The sequence below is a fragment of the Lepidochelys kempii genome, chromosome 28, assembly GCF_965140265.1.
Source record: "Lepidochelys kempii isolate rLepKem1 chromosome 28, rLepKem1.hap2, whole genome shotgun sequence".
Taxonomy (NCBI): Eukaryota; Metazoa; Chordata; order Testudines; family Cheloniidae; genus Lepidochelys; species Lepidochelys kempii.
The window spans coordinates 4,128,240-4,146,475 of record NC_133283.1 but is presented as its reverse complement, the minus strand read 5'-3'; the positions used below and the strand labels follow the sequence as shown (position 1 = coordinate 4,146,475).

At 47.6% G+C, this 18,236-nt stretch overlaps 1 protein-coding gene and 2 non-coding genes across 6 annotated transcripts in view; 1 reads left to right on the top strand and 2 right to left on the bottom strand.

Annotated features, from left to right (window-relative positions):
* Positions 1-18,236, bottom strand: part of LOC140904199 (uncharacterized) — a 302,914-nt gene that overhangs the window by 114,186 nt on the left and 170,492 nt on the right. The window lies entirely within an intron of this gene.
* On the top strand, positions 6,583-6,655 carry TRNAV-AAC (transfer RNA valine (anticodon AAC)). Its single transcript has one exon. It is a non-coding gene; the product is annotated as a tRNA-Val (tRNA).
* Positions 9,928-10,001, bottom strand: TRNAT-AGU (transfer RNA threonine (anticodon AGU)). Its single transcript has one exon. It is a non-coding gene; the product is annotated as a tRNA-Thr (tRNA).

Sequence of the window (18,236 nt, the reverse complement as noted above, 5' to 3'; positions counted from 1 at the left end):
TCTAAGATCTGTGCTGAAACCAGCCTCAAGTGGCCGGATGCCCTGCCCCTCACCCTCATGTATCATAGATATCAGGGTTGGAAGGGACCTCAGGAGGTTATCTAGTCCAACCCCGATACATGAGAAGCACACCCTTACGTAAACATGGCCTGTCCCCACATGAAATCCTTACGCCAGGCCTATGAGAATGTCAGTATCCCCTCCCCCATCCCCTTATCAATTGGATTTGCAACTCAACAATGATACTGTTATGACATACTGTCAGATGCTGATTTGTTGCATTAGGTCTATTCACTCACAGGTGAAAAGTGCCCTGCCTGAACCAGCTGATACACCTTAAGGTAGACCCAATCTCCAGGCTGTAGCTGGTGGCAAGGAGTACCAGAGAAAGACTTCCCTGGAGCCTTGGTGGAGAGGTCCCTACCAGATCCTGCTGACTATCCACACAGTGGTCAAGTGCAAAGGACTTGTCACTTAGAATCATAGAATCAGGGTTGGAAGGAAGCGACTTCAGGAGGTCATCTAGTCCAATCCCCTGCTTAAAGCAGGACCAATCCCCAACTAAATCATCCCAGCCAGAGCTTTGTCAAGCCTGACCTTAAAAACTTCTAAGGAAGGAGATTCCACCACCTCCCTAGGTAAGGCATTCCAGTGTTTCATCACCCTCCTAGTGAAAAAGTTTTTCTTAATATCCAACCTAAACCTCCCCCACTGCAACTTGAGACCATTACTCCTTGTTCTGTCATCAGCTCCCACGGAGAAGTCTAGATCCATCCTCTTTGGAACCCCCTTTGAGGTAGTTGAAAGCAGCTATCAGATCCCCCTCATTCTTCTCTTCTGCAGACTAAACAATCCCAGTTCCCTCAGCCTCTCCTCATAAGTCATGTGTTGGGTCCATGCCTCCCACTGAAAAAAGGCAAGACCGCCTTTGGACCCAGACGCCGTGGACTTCCAACAGCCAGATCCAGCCCTAGGGAGTAACCAGAATAACAGCACCAGTGACGCCTCTCCAGACCCTGGAGAGGAGCCTAGATACAACCTCAGAAAAAGAAGATAAACCTCCCGTGATCCACCTTCACAGCCAGCTGATGCCTTGGGCCTGCTGGTGAAGGGGACACAGGAAAACACAAGGCCAGAATAATTGCCTTTAAAGTTCAGTGGAGAGACTAGCATCCACTGGCACCCAACTGCCATGGCCAACCCTATAGCCATAGTGAGAAAGTGGCTCATGCCCTCTATGTGGTTCATGTGTATAACTATGCTATTGCTGAATTTTCATGATGCTGTTATGCTCTTTTGGATGCACAAGGCCACCAGCAATTCATCAATGAAAACCCCCTTTGAAGGACAGAATAAAGTGCCAGTAACCTCTCCCTTGTATGATGTTAAACCATGGACGTTCCAAGGGAGGAAGAGGAACATCCGCTCTGCTAGAGCCAAGGTACAAGCATTCCTGACTATCAAAGACATTAAGAATTTACCCTGGTACAAAAGGCGGAATATTGTACATTGGCAGGGAGGAACTTGTGGGACCCATGCTTGGGAATGTAGTATTAATTGGGTATTGGGGTTTATTCCACAGGCTGCACCCTGTGTTTTTGGACAAGTGGCTTCACCATGTACTCCTCTCCCTAATTAGCTTCCAGACAATGAATATCAAATCACCTTGCTACCACAACCATCACCCCCACCATCCCTTCCTCCATTAACCTCACCTTCCCCTCTTTTGCCACCACCCCCACAACCTACCCAAATATAGATGATACTGTATATTCTAATGAAGCCCAATGGCCAAAACCTTCACATTTAAGTGATTTATGGAAATTTTGCTTGGAGAAATTTTTTAAGGTTCAGGTCCATGGATACGAGCGAATGATTGAGTGGAGAACAGATGGTTGGTGGAAATAGAAATATAGGATATCACTGCAACTGAGCCCCAAAAGTCAGAAACTGAAATTGATGGGGCCCATAGTGGGACAGATATGATGGCCATTCCCGGAGTTTTTAGCATGATAAATAAAAAAGGCCCTTATTGTTATTTGGTCACCCAACTGGTAAAAAATCAAACAAATACCCAAAGAGTTTGTTCTGCTGCTAAAAAAGTTACCTGTACTGAAAATATCCCAATAACTAATAATTTAAACTGTACCATATTGCAATACACCCCGTCCTATGCTATTGATGCTAAGGCCTCTCAAAAGTATGAGGTTGTTCAGCCATCAAATGTGGTATAATACTTCATCAAAGAGAGAAGCGTTGGAGTTTTGATAGACTGTAATTAATGCTACACTAGGGACTATAAAATTTACACTGGCCTTATCTAGTTTTCTGATTACCTCTATATATCCTAATTGTTCGAAAGGAGCTGCCATTAGGTTAGCACAGCAACAGACCTGGGTTTCTGCTAGAAAGAAAAGGGACTTGGCTGGACACCTGTGGGATGGTGCAAATAGTGTGGCTGCAATCTGGAATATCCATAAAGGTCAGCAACATGAGGAAAAATTGGGACAGTTGGAAAAAGCCACAGGCCTTATTACTGGAGCACAGCTAGCCCAGGTTCAGGCCGGTATTAGTGAATTACATGTTATCTCCGCCCTTAGTTCAATGACCCAAACGCTATTAACAGAGATGGTACTGGAGATCACCGAGGCTGGAAAGGCATTGTAGTGGGATCTGGCTTGTTCAAAGGTTCAGGATTTTCTGAATGACCAGCTGATGGCTATTCAGAAAGATCTTGAACATCAGGCGTGGCCTACTGCCCTCAGGAGTTCCATCAAATCTGTGGCCATGAAGACATACTTGGAAGTTTTCTGAATGCAGATGTTTGCAGTGCTCTTTCCAAGCATCTGGGCCAGTCAGAAGGATATGGGCTCCCACCTACCGAATCCTGCCGGGTCCGTGGGAAGGATGCATGTAGGATTGGATAATTCACCGAGACATTTGGGAACTTAGACTACCTGGTATGCCCAACCGATTTGTAGTCAGTGCTCCTGGAATAATGCCTGACATTTGGGTAGGGATTGGAAGCCAATGGACACTCTGGCCATTAGAACCCCCTCAATTTCAGTGTGTATGTAAACTAAAACCAGAAGAGGCTGTCACTGTTCATGACAACATTTGCTGGGAGGTTATGGGACACAGGACTACCCTGACAGGACACCTACTTTTCCAAGCTAATAAAGCTGTGTGCATGTTGAGGCCACTACCTTGAATGATGTACATTTTAATCTCACCACAGCCAATCATATCATTTATTGGCCTGCAGATAAAATTCTACAATTAGCCCTTAGGTTCCAGATGCCCTTTAACTGGACTACTTTAGTACCTGACTGATTCAAAAATTTCCTTCCACTCCTATTGGAGGTTCAGAAAGTTTCCAAATTACAGGGACAAATTCACATGAATGTGAAAGTGAAAAATTCACAAACCAAAAAGAATGCCTTTTATATTGCCTATAGAATATCTACTTTGTGTACCAAGACTGGTGTATTGTGTTTTGTGACTAAGACTATACAACGATACCAACCATATCAAATCACAGTGGGAATGTTATTGCTTTTACTGCTGTTTAGCATAGGATTATGTAATTGCATTTATAACTGCATAGGCCAAAACAAAAATCTGCCAACGTCGGTTCAAGAAAGCAGGTGGCACTGATGATTGTAAATGAGATGTATGATACAGTTTGGGCAGAAGAACAGGAAGAAAAAGAGAAAATTAACAGGCTCATGAATATGGAAGTTCAGACCAAGGTGGTGCTGAGTAGGCACCAAAGTGGGGTGATTGTAGGAGAAAACTTTAAGTAGGTGTGATGGAGTTAGGACTCACCAATGCTGGCGCCACCCACTGGTTGCTCTGGGAATTAGTTCTGTCCAGTCACAGAGCACCTTTTTCACATGGTGCCTTGCCCCTCATCTGCTCTGGGGACCCTCATTGCTCCCAGCTCAGCAGCATCCTCTTCAGGACACTGCCCTCCAGCAGCACCCACTGCTCCAGTCTCACCCATTTCTGGGGGTTTGGTGTTATCAGCAGTCCACGATCTGCACCTGTTGTAGTGGCCAGCTACAGCCTCTAAGTCTAGCCCCTTATTGAAGGGCCCAGCCACAGCCTGGATCAGGCCACACTCCTCTTCAGCCCAATGTAGCACAAGGGGAAGGGGCCAGGCCCACCCACTACTCTGGATCCCAACCCAGGGACCCTCTAGCAGCAGTCTCTCTGCCCTCCTTCTCTCCCCTTGCCCTGCTATTGTCCCTGGGCCACTGCCACTTCCCCTTCAGCCCTATGCACCTGCCTGGGGTTTTCCTTGGTCAAAGCACCCAGCTCTGCTCTGTCCAAGCTGCTACCTTCCAGCAGAGGCACCAGTCCTCCTCCCTTGACCATCAGGGAGAGACTACCCACACCCTTCCTGGGCAGCCTTTATATATGGCTGAGTCTGGCTCTGATTGGCTGTCTCTAACCCAGCCTCTGATTGGCTCCCTAGCAGGCCTTCTCTGATTGGCCGCCCACCTGCACCACCTCCCTGGCCTGCTGAAGCCCCATCTAGGATAGGAGTGGGGTAGCCACCCCACTACAGTAGGCCTGAGACTTTGGTCAAGCTAAAGTGTGTACATGACCAGAGAGCAAAAGTGGAGGGCATGGAAACTTTCCATTGTAAGGAAATTTGCAATAGCTCATCTTGAGAAATGTAACCACAACAGCTAGTGTTAGGCTGTTAACCATAATAGGATTACCTGTCAATAACAGGAAAAGCTTGCCTTCACTATATTCTTAATAATGTAAAGTACTGTTAAGTTTTCTTTTTTTGGGGAAAAATACTAATGTGGAAGTGTGCTTGACTAATTGTGGTTTTCAGCTATATAAGCTTCTGTATTTCCTCCCTTCAGGAGAGCAGCTACACTGTGGCTGACTCTCCCTGCATATGCTTGTAATAAAGTGGGCCTGGCCTCAGGCTTGTTCTGATCCAAACACAATGCGTGGTTAATTTTCCACAACAACCACCAATACTGCAGCTCCTTTTGTGAGATTTCCAGCTGCGCAATGCTGCTGGTATTCCAGGGGAGCAATTCTTGACTCCAGTAAGCATTTATCTCAGCCCCGTTCTGTGTATCACAGGTTTCTCTAGGAAAGGGCAGTGAATGGTTCTAGGGTCCAGTGATCCTCATTCAAATCAAGCTAGAACCTGATAATCCTTCCCCTTTCCCAGGTTGTGGGAGGGAAGACATCTAAAAGAGTTCTCTGAGCTACAGCACACGGCTAAGTAAAGAGAAAGAGCCACCCAGGTAGTGCCCTATAGCTCACCCCTAACCCTTGATACTGGTCCTTTCTACAGAATGTGAAGGGAGAGGAGGCGGTGCAGGAGCCTTCTGGGGACGCAGATCTGAGGCTTCGAGAGAGACAGATTTTCTGAGACATCAGAGCACTGTAAACCATGCAGCCACCCCCTAAATCAGGGGCCTGTTCCAGCCCTGAGTCTGGGCTACCGGGATCCCTCCCACAGAGCAGGGTGCCCACAGATTACAGCCTGAAAATAGGCATGGGAAACTAACTCCTGCTCTCCCTGACAGGGCCTCCCCTAGACCAAATGGCACCCCAGGCGAGAAGCATCTTCGGTGCCCCCCCCCCATGTTAAACCACTGAATACCTTATTTTTATTGCATTTGTAGCTCATTTTGTTATTTTGATGCACAATTTGGATGCATGATTTTCTCTGTCATATAAGTTGATAAATTTGCATGCTAGGATCTGTAAATCTGTATTTATTCATCCCTTATAGAAGCAAATAAAAAATTCATTTCCTTTCAGCAAATAGAAACTTTTAAACTTTAACAGTAACTGAAATGTACTAACATCTAGAAATCGAACGGTCACCAACACAGGGTGGACCAGTCTTAAATAGTGTTACACTAAGAGACAGCGTTAGACTGTTAACCGTAGGCCTTTAGTTCAATGGTCTCTTTTCTCGCCTTTCCCCTCATGAACTGAAGCGCAGCACAGAGAGAGCCAAACACTGGCCAATGGCATTTTCAAGTGATAAAATAGCACGTGATGACACTCTTGCGTTGGCCATCAATTGGAGATATGTTTTAATGAGCCTGAGCTTCAAGGTGAGACACAGAACGCCAAAAACAAGCCAAGCAGGTCAGTGTGGAGAGGGTTAAACTGAAAGTCTAGAGGTTCCTGGTTCAATCCCAGGCTGTGGCATGCTTTTTCATCCGTCTTTGTGCAGGAGAGGGCTGTTTTCTGGAAGTGCAGCGGTGCCTTTATCTGCCATGAGTCCCTCATTTCAGGCTCTGCAGCAGGAAAAGACAGCGTGGGCTTGTGCACCAAGTTGGCCCACCTGAGCTTTCTTTCTTCTCTTGTTCTTTCTCAGCAAGGGAAAGAAAAAGAAGCTCTCCTTCAAGCTGAAGTCACAAGAGCAACGTAAGGATGACTTCCTGAGTGCTGGCTCCAGTCCTTTGCTCTACCAGCTGACCTATCGAAGGGCTGCCACCACTTTCTCCAGGTTCTCCCATCGGGGTATGCCAGAGCGAGCACCACCCAAGTGGATGGAATTTGAGGGGCAGGGCAGAGCATTATGATGGAGTTTCTGTAGTGTAGTGGTTATCACGTTTGCTTAACATGCAAAAGGCCCCCGGTTCAAAACCAGGCAGAAACATGATAGCGTACTTTTCCCAGCTCCTCTAGCTGTCCAGCAAGGCATTCCTCCTTCTGCCACTGGCCTGTCCCTGGGATAACCCCAACCCCCGCAGGACAGAGGGTGGTGAAATGAGCTGAGAAAGCATCTTTGAATCAGCTGGGGAAAGTTGGAGGATCTAGGCCAGTCGCCTTGTGGCTTCACCTCCTCTGCCCTTGGAGGTTGGCCTAAGGAGGCTGGCTCGTCCTGCTGGCCTCCCTTGTGTGACTTGCCAAAGGAGGAAATGAGACAGGAATGGGGCAAAAGAGGAAAGTCATGCTGAGGAAGGCAGGGCAGAAGCTAAGCGGCTAAGTGGGGTTAGTAGAGCGTCACCATTCGTTCTGCCAAAGCCTGGGGAGGTGCAGTTGGCTGCTGGGAGGTAGAATCCTGTGCCTGCCTCCTGGTTTCCCAGGGTTGGCTACTTGCAGTCCAGCAGATGAAGGGCGATTCTGGGTGAAAGGAAGACAAGCAAAGCTGAGTCCGAGTGGGCAGGGGCCAGCACTCTTTTCTGGCCAAGCTGGGGGTGTGGTGATGGGCTTGAGAGGCTCCCAGCCACATGTGGGGCAGTGAGAGCCACTAGTCCTTTGTGGCTGACCCAGGGGCATGATTGATGGCTTTGGAGGCAGGGCTGGCTGTGAGCAACTGGGATCCAGGAAGCCCCGGCCTGCCCTTCCGAGGGCCGAACCCATCATAGTGCGGTTGGCTGCTGGCAGGTAGAATCCTGTGCCTGCCTCTTGGCAGCCCAGGGATGGCTACTTGCCTCCCAGGAGAAGAAGCGGGATTGTGGATGGAAGGAAAAGAAGAAATGGTGAGTCCAAGTGGGTTCCCTTCTGGCCAAGATGATGTGCTGTGATGGTCTTGGGAGTGGCCTGTGAGCCATGGGTGGACTTAGAATCATAGAATATCAGGGTTGGAAGGGACCTCAGGAGGTCATCTAAGTCCAAACCCTGCTTAAAGCAGGGCCAAGCCCCAATTTTTGCCCCAGATCCATAAATGGCTCCCTCAAGGATTGAACTCACAACCCTGGGTTTAGCAGGGCAATGCTCAAACCACTGAGCTATCCCTCCCCCCCTTGTTCCAGTGAGAACTTGTTCCAGTGAGAACCGCTGCTCCTTTCTGGCCAACTTGGGGGCACCAATGATGACTTGAGAGTGGGGGCAGGGCGCTGGCTGCGAGTGAATGGGATCCAGGAAGCTCCAGGCTGCTTTTCTGGGGTCCAAGTCTTCTGCTTCTCTCCTGCCTTGGGGAGCCCAGCCTTAAGACTGCCCAGCACGTGCTGCAGCTCGAGCATTAAGCCTTCCTCTGTGGCCTGTGCTGGAGATGACCCTCAACCCCTGTGGGATATTGTTGGGGGAAAATCCTGACTGCAAATAATTCTGGCCACCAGATCAACAAGTTGGGTCCAATGGGGCAAGCTGGTGGCCTGGTGACTTAGTTAGCTGGCCAGCAGGTCAAGCCGTTACTCTGCATGTGGGGGAGGTGGCCGCTGAGGTTCTCCCTGAGCTGCTGCACCCTAAAATCCCTACAGCCAGCAAGATGAGCCAGAAGTCCAGAGAAAGGAAGCAAAGGGGTGGCCCAAGCCACTTCTAGCACTGCCCCTGCCCCAGACAGCCCACGGAGACCCACTGCCTCCCCGCAAGTGATGAATGGATATATGCCAGCTGCTATATGCCCTGCCGCCTTTGCCCCCCTCTCTCCATGCCACACCATTCCTGGAAGTGGCCGGCATGTCCCTGTGGCCCCTGGGGGGAGGACATCTCCGCACACAGCCCCTGCCTGAGTGCAAACTCCACAGCTGCCCCCCACATCTCCCCACCTAAGAGCCACCGCCAGGGGGAATGTGTGCTGGTCAGTTTGGGAGCTGCGCCGCCCGAGGTAAGCACCCCCCCCCGACCTCCTCCCGCACCCCTACTCCCTGCCCCCATTCAGAGGCTCTCTGTGTCTTGAACAAGGACTTTCAAGGATTGGCCAAGAACTTCTTTTCTGTTTATGATAAAGATATACAAAAAAGGGAGCCCAACAGATAAGTTTTGTTCAGCAAGAAAAAACTGACAGGCCAAGCCAGGATCTCACAGTTACTAGGAAGGCTCTTCAGCCAGCTCTTCCCAAACGCCAGTCTCTAGAGGCTTTTGTGACATGATATACCTCAAAATAGCCCCCTGTAGCCCACATATTCATCATTCATATATGGTTGTGATATTTCATACATAGCATGATCTGCTGAAATCCGTCATTCTGTCCAAATATGTTTAGCTCTCCTGCTGGTAATCGCTGATAATCACTCACCTTTCCTGATCACTCTGGTTATAGTGTGTATGGTGACACCCATTGTTTCATGTTCTCTGTGTATATAAATCTCCCCACTGTATTTTCCATTGAATGCATCCAATGAGTGAGCTGGCGCTCACGAAAGCTTATGCTCTAATAAATTTCTTAGTCTCTAAGGTGCCACAAGTCCTCCTGTTCTTTTTATGGATACAGACTAACACGGCTGCTACTCGAGAACCAGACAGAGATGATACAGACAAACAGGAGGGAAATGGGGACTACAGTGATAGAACAAACACAGAAATGAGGATTTCACACCCCAACTATTGATAAGTGAGTTCTTGCCAGACAGGATGCTATCAAACTAAGTTTCCTTTTACATCTTCTAGGCACTTCCCTTTTTCTGGAGGTGATAGGCATTATCAGGACAGGATTGTGTTCCTAACAGCCCAATAGCACCTTCTTTCAGTGTGACTAGTTTGGAATGTGAGGATGTGACCGGTCGCTTCCCAGCTTAGGGCTGCCTCTGCTGCTTAGCCAAAGGCCTTAGCCTAAGAACAGGGCCTCAGACTGTCACAGTAAGAGAAGGCCCTTACACCGGCAGACCACGATTTTGATTCTTTCTTTTATACCTCTAGAACTAGCTAAATAATAAACATAAATGCAAATTCTTAAAGTACAGGCCTTTACAGACAGGCCTGAATATCTATATCCTAACAGTGCGCAGACATCCCCAGCGAATCACAAGGACGTGCGGCACAGACTCTTGTGTTGCAGCAATTGCAGTTGAAGCAACCCCCTTGCCAATGCCCATCACGGCAGCCTTTTTATCAACTCCGGGGTTGTGATTTGATTCTTTCCAACGCTTTTCTCTAAAGAAGCCTTTTCCTTGGCAAGCTATTACTTGGATTGCCAAGGGAGGTCTCTTCTGTTTCCCAGGAAGGCATAGGAAAACATGAGCAGAGGAGACCAAAAGCCACACAACAAGGCACCACTGGGAGTTGAACCCAGGATCTCCCGTTTACTAAACAGGTGCTTTAGCCAGCTAAGCCATGGTGCCTACCTCAAGAAGGTGCTTTCAACTGTTCCACTTCATAGAATCATAGAATATCAGGGTTGGAAGGGATCTCAGGAGGTCATCTCGTCCAACCCCCTGCTCAAAACAGGAACAATCCCCAACTAAATCATCCCAGCCAGGGCTTTGTCAAGCCTGACCTTAAAAATTTCTAAGGAAGGAGATTCCACTACCTCCCTTGGAAACCCATTCCAGTGCTTCACCACCTTCCTAGTGAAAAAGCTTTTCCTAATATCCAACCTAGACCTCTCCCACTGCAACTTGAGACCATTACTCCTTGTTCTGTCATCTACTACCACTGAGAACAGTCTAGATCCATCCTCTTTGGAACCCCCTTTCAGGTAGTTGAAAGCAGCTATCAAATCCCCCCTCATTCTTCTCTTCTGCAGGCTAAACAATCCCAGCTCCCTCAGCCTCTCCTCATAACTCATGTGTTCCAGTCCCCTAATCATTTTTGTTGCCCTCTGCTGGACTCTTCCCAATTTTTCCACATCCTTCTTCTAGTGTGGGACCCAAAACTGGACACAGTACTCCAGATGTGGCCTCACCAGTGTCAAATAGAGGGGAACGATCACATCCCTTGATCTGCTGGCAATGCTCCTACTTATACATACCAAAATGCCATTAGCGTTCTTGGCAACAAGGGCACACTGTTGACTCATATCCAGCTTCATGTCCACTGTAATCCCTAGGTCTTTTTCTGCAGAAATGCTGCTGAGCCATTCGGTCTCTAGTCTGTAGCGGTGCCTGGGATTCTTCCATCCTAAGTGCAGGACTCTGCACTTGTCCTTGTTGAACCTCCTCAGATTTCTTTTGGCCCAATCCTCTAATTTGTCTAGGGCCCTCTGTATCCTATCCCTACCCTCCAGCGTATCTACCTCTCCTCCCAGTTTAGTGTCATCTGCAAACTTACTGAGGGTGCAATCCACACCATCCTCCAGATCATTAATGAAGATATTGAACAAAACCGGCCCCAGGACCGACCCTTGGGGCACTCCGCTAGATACCGGCTGCCAACTAGACATGGGGCCATTGATCACTACCCGTTGAGCCCGACAATCTAGCCAGTTTTCTACCCACCTTGTAGTGCATTCATCCAGCCCATACTTCTTTAACTTGCTTGCAAGAATACGGTGGGAGACCGTCACAGGAACCTTGGCTCAATTCTGAGTCCTGGTAACCTTTCCATCAGCTCCAGACTTCTCATTTGCCACTTTTCAAGTGTGGTGGGGCGGCTGCCCCACACAGGCAGGAGAAAGGTTAAGGCAGCCTTGGAAAGCCTGTGCAGAATCCAGCCAATCAGGAAGGGACTTATTGGGAGAGCCAATCAGGAGAAAACTTGCTGGAGTAGTCCATATAATTCCCAGGATCGCCAGCAGGAGGTGTCTCAGTGGAGAGACATGCCCCATTACACCAAGACTTAGCTGCAAGGAAGGATTGCGCTGACAGGTCTTTTCTTTTTATGAAAAGAGATACAAAATAGGAGCCAACAGACACACTAGGTTCAGCAAAGAAGAACTGGGGAGGATATGGGGGGAGGGAGAGCTCAGTGGTTTGAGCATTGGCCTGCTAAACCCAGGGTTGTGAGTTCAATCCTTGAGGGGGCCATTTAGGGATCTGGGGCAAAAATTGGGGATCGGTCCTGCTTTGAGCAGGGGGTTGGACTAGATGACCTCCTGAGGTCCCTTCCAACCCTGATATTCTATGATTCTATGAACTGGCAGGTCTAGCCAGGATCTCCTGGTTTCGTAGGAAGGCTCTTCAGCCAGCTGTTCCCAAAGATCACTATCTAGGGGCCTTTTAACAGCCACTGCAGATGTTCACCACAAAAGAGACAAAGAGATGCCAAAATAGAGTTCTCCATTGCCTGCAGGCATCAAGCTACCGGGAGTTCTGTGCAAAGAGAGGCCTGTGCTGGTGGAAAATGCTTTGGTAGAGACTCTTCTGACACCAGCCATGGTCATACAGTGTTTAGAACTCTGTGTTGTGGCTTCAACATCCACAAATGCAAGTTCAGTTATGGGGACATTTTTCTTGTCTCCACATTTGTCTGATGCCTCCTTTCAACACTTGTCACCAAAAAGACCTGTTTCTTTTGCAAGCAACGTACAGCTAGACAAAGGCAGTCTTCTCCATTTCCTCAAATGATCTCCAAGCTGTGGGGAGAGGAGACCACATTCAGCCAGGCACCACTGGGTGCTGGATCCTGAATCTTCTCTTTACTCAGCTGGTGTCTGTTAGAGGTTTCCCTTCACCCCCTGCCCTGGTTCTTGTCACACAGGCAGAAATCAGGAGACCAACAGTCAGAAGTGAAGGCAATGCAATGTTTATTGGGGTTAGTTTCAAGCAAGAATATGCATAGTCCACATGCCAGGAGAGTCTGTTTCCCAGTGTTCTGTTCCCAGGTCTGACATCAGAGAGCCTTTATCCATGTCCCTGTTTCCCCTTCCTCTTTCTTAGGAGGCCCAAATATACCTGCAGTGCATGCCCCTGGTCCTACCCCTTACAATTTATGGTCATGTTCTGTTTTGGGAGCTTGGTACCATCTCTTTTCTATCCCATGGGAGGGTAAGAAGTGAGGTTGTATACTGATCAAGGCCAGGCTGTTCTTTGGCTTTTAGTGTGTCTTATGTCTCCCCCCATCTCCCTCCTTGGCCCTCCCAACTGGTTGCTTTACCTTGGCTTGAGAGAGGAGCCAGGCAGCCTTCCAGCGTGTGCTCACATGTTACACTCTCACCATACCTTTAACTCTATCCCTTCACTTTTCCATTATACTAACAAACCCATCTGGCTGGGCAGAAGCAACATACAGTTTCTTTGTTCTTTGTTCACACATATTAGCAAGGATATAAGAGTATCAAAAATCAAACCCAAAATTCTATCGCAGGCTAACAAACAGGCCTATATACTAACAGGGCCTTGGCCAGATTAGCCACATTGCCGCTCTCTGGGACTTTTCTTCTAACTGCTCCATTTTTCATCTATGACAATTAAAGGGAAGGTGAAAGGAGAGGAACTCTCCATTTCCTGCAAGACCTACAGAGATTGCACTATCAGGGTCTCTGTGCACAGACACACCCAGCGAATCCCAAGGACGTGCGGCGCAGGCTTTTGTGTTGCAGCAATTGCAGCCCAAGCAACCGCCTTGCCAATGCCCGTCACAGCAGCCTTTTCATCAACTCCAGGCTCCTGGTTTGACTTTTTTCCAATGCTCCTCTGCAGAGAAGCCTTTCCCTTAACAATGTGTTAATTAGATTACCGATGGAGGTCTTGTGCGTTCTCTAGAAAGACAGAGTAAAATGTGAGCAGAGGTGGTCATAGAAAGATAGAATCATAGGGTTAGAAGGGACCACAAAAGTCATCTAGTCGAACCTCCTCTTCTTGGTCTGATGTTGTTTAACATCTTCATTAATTACCTGGATGTAGGAACAGAGCATACTGATCACATTTGCAGATGACTTTGCCTACTATTTCTCTGAGTTGGTTGAAATCCAACTGTCTGAAGACCAGTGCTCTTGCTTTGCTGTTCTCATGTCGTCCTTTCCACAGGATCCTGAATTCTATCAGATCATGATCACTTCTCTCCCAAGTTCCCCATCACCCTCACATTCCCTACTAATTTATCCCTGTTAGTCAAAACCAGATCCAAAATGGATAATCCCCTGGTTGTTTCCTCAGCTTTATGAATCAGAACGTTGTCCTCTATGCATACTAAAAATTTTCAGGCCATATTACATTTTGTTGTAATAATCTTCCAACAGATATGTATCCTAGTATATTCTGATATTCTTGTCCCACATACTCAAAAACTTTGCAGTCTTTTCAAACAGTGAATATATGAAAATATCCAAAATTGTTAATTAGAATGCTCTCAGTGTCTACCAGGATAGTATCCCCTGTAATTCAGTATACTAGTGCATGATGTGAACAGGACATCCAAGGCCTATCACTTCCCTTTTTAAGCTCATCTTTACTTTGGTGTGCAAATGTTCTCTTCCATGTCTGTATCGACCACCAAAGTTTGTGTTTGTATTATCTGCTTCCATACTTATTCAGAACCTTTATTATCTCAGCTGCAATAAATTCTGATGTTTCCTCTTTAAGTTTGACAAAATACACAGGTTTAATTTGAAGACACAAACTGCCTTCATAAGCCTTGAAATGCGAACAAAGAGAGGAAGGAATTTCACATATCTGTGATTCAGTGCTCCGACAGTGACATGTATTTAACATTTTTCAGGTTGTCAATTAGTTCATTATTGCCCATGGATCAAAAACATTTGCAACTATTCTTTCACACTTTGTCTGGGCACATCAGTATGAGCACTAAGGACACTTACTATTCATTTCTGCTTTGTGGTCCCTCTGTCTATAGCTTGGTACCAAAAGCTTGATCTGAAGTCTTGATATGAGCGCTCTTCTCATGAGAGACTAAGGGTATGTCTTCACTACCCTCCGGATTGGCGGGCAGCGATCGATCCAGCGGGGATTGATTTATCGCATCTCATCTAGACGCAATAAATCGACCCCCGAGCGCTCTCCCGTCAACTCCCGTACTCCAGCGCCACGAGAGGTGCAGACAGAATCGGCGGGGGAGTGGCAGCAGGCAATTCACCGTGGTGATGACACCACGGTAAGTCAATCTAAGTACATCGACTTCAGCTATGTTATTCACGTAGCTGAAGTTGCGTAACTTAGATCGCTCCCCCCTCCCCCCCCAGTGTAGACAAGGGCTAAGAGACTTAAGCAGTTTGCATCCTAGGTTCCAAGACCAGAAGAGACAGTTATAATAATGTAGTCTGACCTCCTGTATAACACTGGCCATTGAACATCCCCAGAATAACTCTTTGAGCAGATCTTTTAGCAAAACATGCAATCTCAATTTAAGAATGGTCAGTGATAGAGAATTGACCATGACCCTTGGTAAGTTGTCCCAACGATGAGTTACTCTCATGGTTTAAAATATACACCTTATTTCCAGTTTGAATTGGTCTCGCTTCAACTTCCAGCCATTGGATTAAATTAAACCTTTCTCTGCTACATTGAGTAGCCCAGTATTGAATAATTGTTCCCCACTTAGATATTTATAAATTGGGATCAAGTCACCCCTTAACCTTCTCTGGCTTAAGCTAAATAGATTGAGCTCCTTTAGTCTATCCCTACAAGTTGTGTTTTCTAATCCTTTTATCATTCAGCTAGATCATATCACGACAACTGCCCCTGCTCTAGGTGGGTTTCAGAGTAGCAGCCGTGTTAGTCTGTATCCACAAAAAGAAAAGGAGGACTTGTGGCACCTTAGAGACTAACCAATTTATTTGAGCATAAGCTTTCGTGAGCTACAGCTCACTTCATCGGATGCAATCATCCAAGTTCAAAAAAGAAACAAGGACAAAAAATAGAAAAAGGAACAAAACGTTTCTAAGGTTATAAGGGGTTGGATCTCTGCACCTCTCGGCCTTTGGATTCCCCTGGAGCAGGAACTGTACCTGCAGTTGAGGAACCAGGTGCTGGCGTAGATGGTCCAGCACGTTGGGCTAGCAGGGTTTACAGGTACAGGGAGACGAGTGAAGGCTGCATAGCCTGTCGACGTTGTGCTTCATTCCCCAGAGGGGATCAGTCCTGGGATCCTGGCAGCCTGTCTCTCTGAGGCTCTGTCTACACTGGCAGAGTTACAGCACCAGGAGTTACAGTGCTGCTCAGAGAGCGCTGAAGGGAAACCGCTGTTGTGTGTTCACACTGTCAGCTGCCTGCACAATAGTGTGTTCACACTTGCGGCACTTGCTGCGGTATTCGGAGCGGTGCACTCTGGGCAGCTGTCCCACTGAGCATCTCTTCCTCTTCTGCCGCTAAGAGTTGTGGGAAGGTGGAGGGGGTCACGGGGCATCCCGGGACTTGTCCCAATGCCCTGTGATGCCTTGCTTCACATCCCAGGAATCCCTGTGCTTCCGTCCACATCTGGCGCCATCTTTCAATGGTTGGTGTACTGCGCGCTCTGCCTCTTCGGGCAGCAGGAATGGATCCCACGCCGTTGACCAATATGCTGCTCCCTCCTACTGACACATCACGAGTGACAGTGGAGTTACTCCTTCAACTACAAAGGCAAGAGGAGTTCGACATTGATCTCACCCCACGTACTAGCTGTGACACGAGACTGCTTGTGGCATTCACAGAGGTGCTGACCACAGTGGAACGCCGCTTTTGGGCTCAGGAAACAAGCACTGTCTGGTGGGATCACATCATCATGCAAATCTGGGATGACGAGCAGTGGCTGCTTTTGGATGGGGAAAGCCACATTCATGGGACTCTGTGAGGAGCTCGCCCCAACCCTGCAGCACAAGGACACGCGAATGAGAGCTGCCCTGTTATTGGAGAAGTGCGTGGCAATTGCTCTCCGACTGCTACCAATCGGTTGCTGATCAGTTTGAGGTGGGAAAGTCGACCGCTGGACATGTGTTGACAAAAGTGTGCAGGGCTATTAATTGCATCCTGCTCCAAAAGACTGTGACTCTGGGCAACGTGCGCGACATTGTGGATGGCTTCGCACAAATGGGCTTCCCTAACTGCGGAGGGGGATAGATGACACACCTATTCCAATTCTGGCACCGGACCACCTAGTCACGGAGTACATTTACCAGAAGGGGTACTTCTCTATGGTTCTCCAGGCATTTGTGGATCACCGTGGGCATTTCACAGCCATTAATGCAGGCTGACCCGGTAAGGTGCATGACGCATTCATCTTTCGGAACACTGGCCTGTTCAGGAAGCTGGAAGCAGAGACTTTCTTCCTGGAGCAGAAGATCACCGTAGGGAAATCAAAATGTCCACTGTGATTCTAAGAGACCCTGTCTACCCCTTAATGCCGTGGCTTATGAAGCCATACATGGGGCACCTTGACAGCAGCAAGGAGCGGTTCTACAACAGGCTGAGCAAGTGCAGAATGACTGTTGAGTGTGCTTTTGGCCATTTATTTGTGAAGGGAAGGGTGAAAGCTTCACTCAGGGCTGGACCACTGAGGCTCAGCACCTGGAGGGTGAATTTGAAGAGCCAGAGACCAGGGCTATTAGAGGGGCGGAGCGCGGGGCCATAAGGATCAGGGATGCCTTGAAGCAGCAATTTGAAGCTGAAAGCCACGAATATTTTTTGCTATGCACAGGAGTGCAGTGCTTGTAATGGTAGGGGGGATTGTGATTGGTGGAGACGATGCACTGTGACGGTTTAAGAAAATCGCCCATTGCTTTGCAGGGTTCTGTTTGCTTTCAGTTAATGGAACGAAGATGGCTTTCAAACCAAAACCATTCTTTTATTAAAAAATCAACCACCGGAGGAGAGACAAACAAACAAACAAACAAACAAAAACACATCAGCACTGTAGGGGATGGGTAAAAGGTTACACATCTCGTTTCAAGTAATTTTCCTCTTAACAGCAGATTTATTTTAAAATTTATCAAAATGAATTCCATTTGAAATAGAAATAATCACAGTCCAGACTGGGTCTCTATTCTCGTACATGCTATTTCTCTCACATATTCCCCCACTCTGATTCCTTTGGAGTGAGGTTTTAATTTCAGGATTAGCCACCATTTCCGATACAGTAGGAGGGGGCAGGGAGAGAACGAGAAGAAAACGTGAATCATATTGTAACACTGAAAAGTTATCACAGAATCAGCCTCTTACACTAATTAATGTCATGTTTAATTTCACTGTCGCTGGTAACAATTTATTCAAAGATTACAAAATATAAACCTTTTGGGCAGTTTTCTCTTAATTCCCATTTCCACCCAGTGAGCTTTGTGTGAAGTCACATTCTACAATAACCTAGGAGCCTTCCATTTCTGTGAGTTCATGTCTCCCAGGGTTGTCTCCCAGAAGTGTGGGTGGAAGGGGTCTCTCACTACGTGGGAAGGCTGCATCATGAGAAAAACCACCTGTGCTCTATTTTCACATTTTCTCATCTTTCAAAGTAGCAGGAGGTGGAGAAGTGATACAAATGTGTTAGATTCAAGAGCAAAACTAAGAGACCAAACCACAGACTGGACTCAGCATTCATGTATCCTGCAGTCTGAACTTGGAATCTGATACATTCCCTCATTGGCTACCATCATTTTCTCAGCACGGAAGTGCTTCTTGTCCAACAAGGAAGCCAAATTGGGACCCATAGGCATGGAACGGCCCTGAAGGAATCAGGTGAAAAAGACAGTTGTTCCCAGTTTAATCACGGCA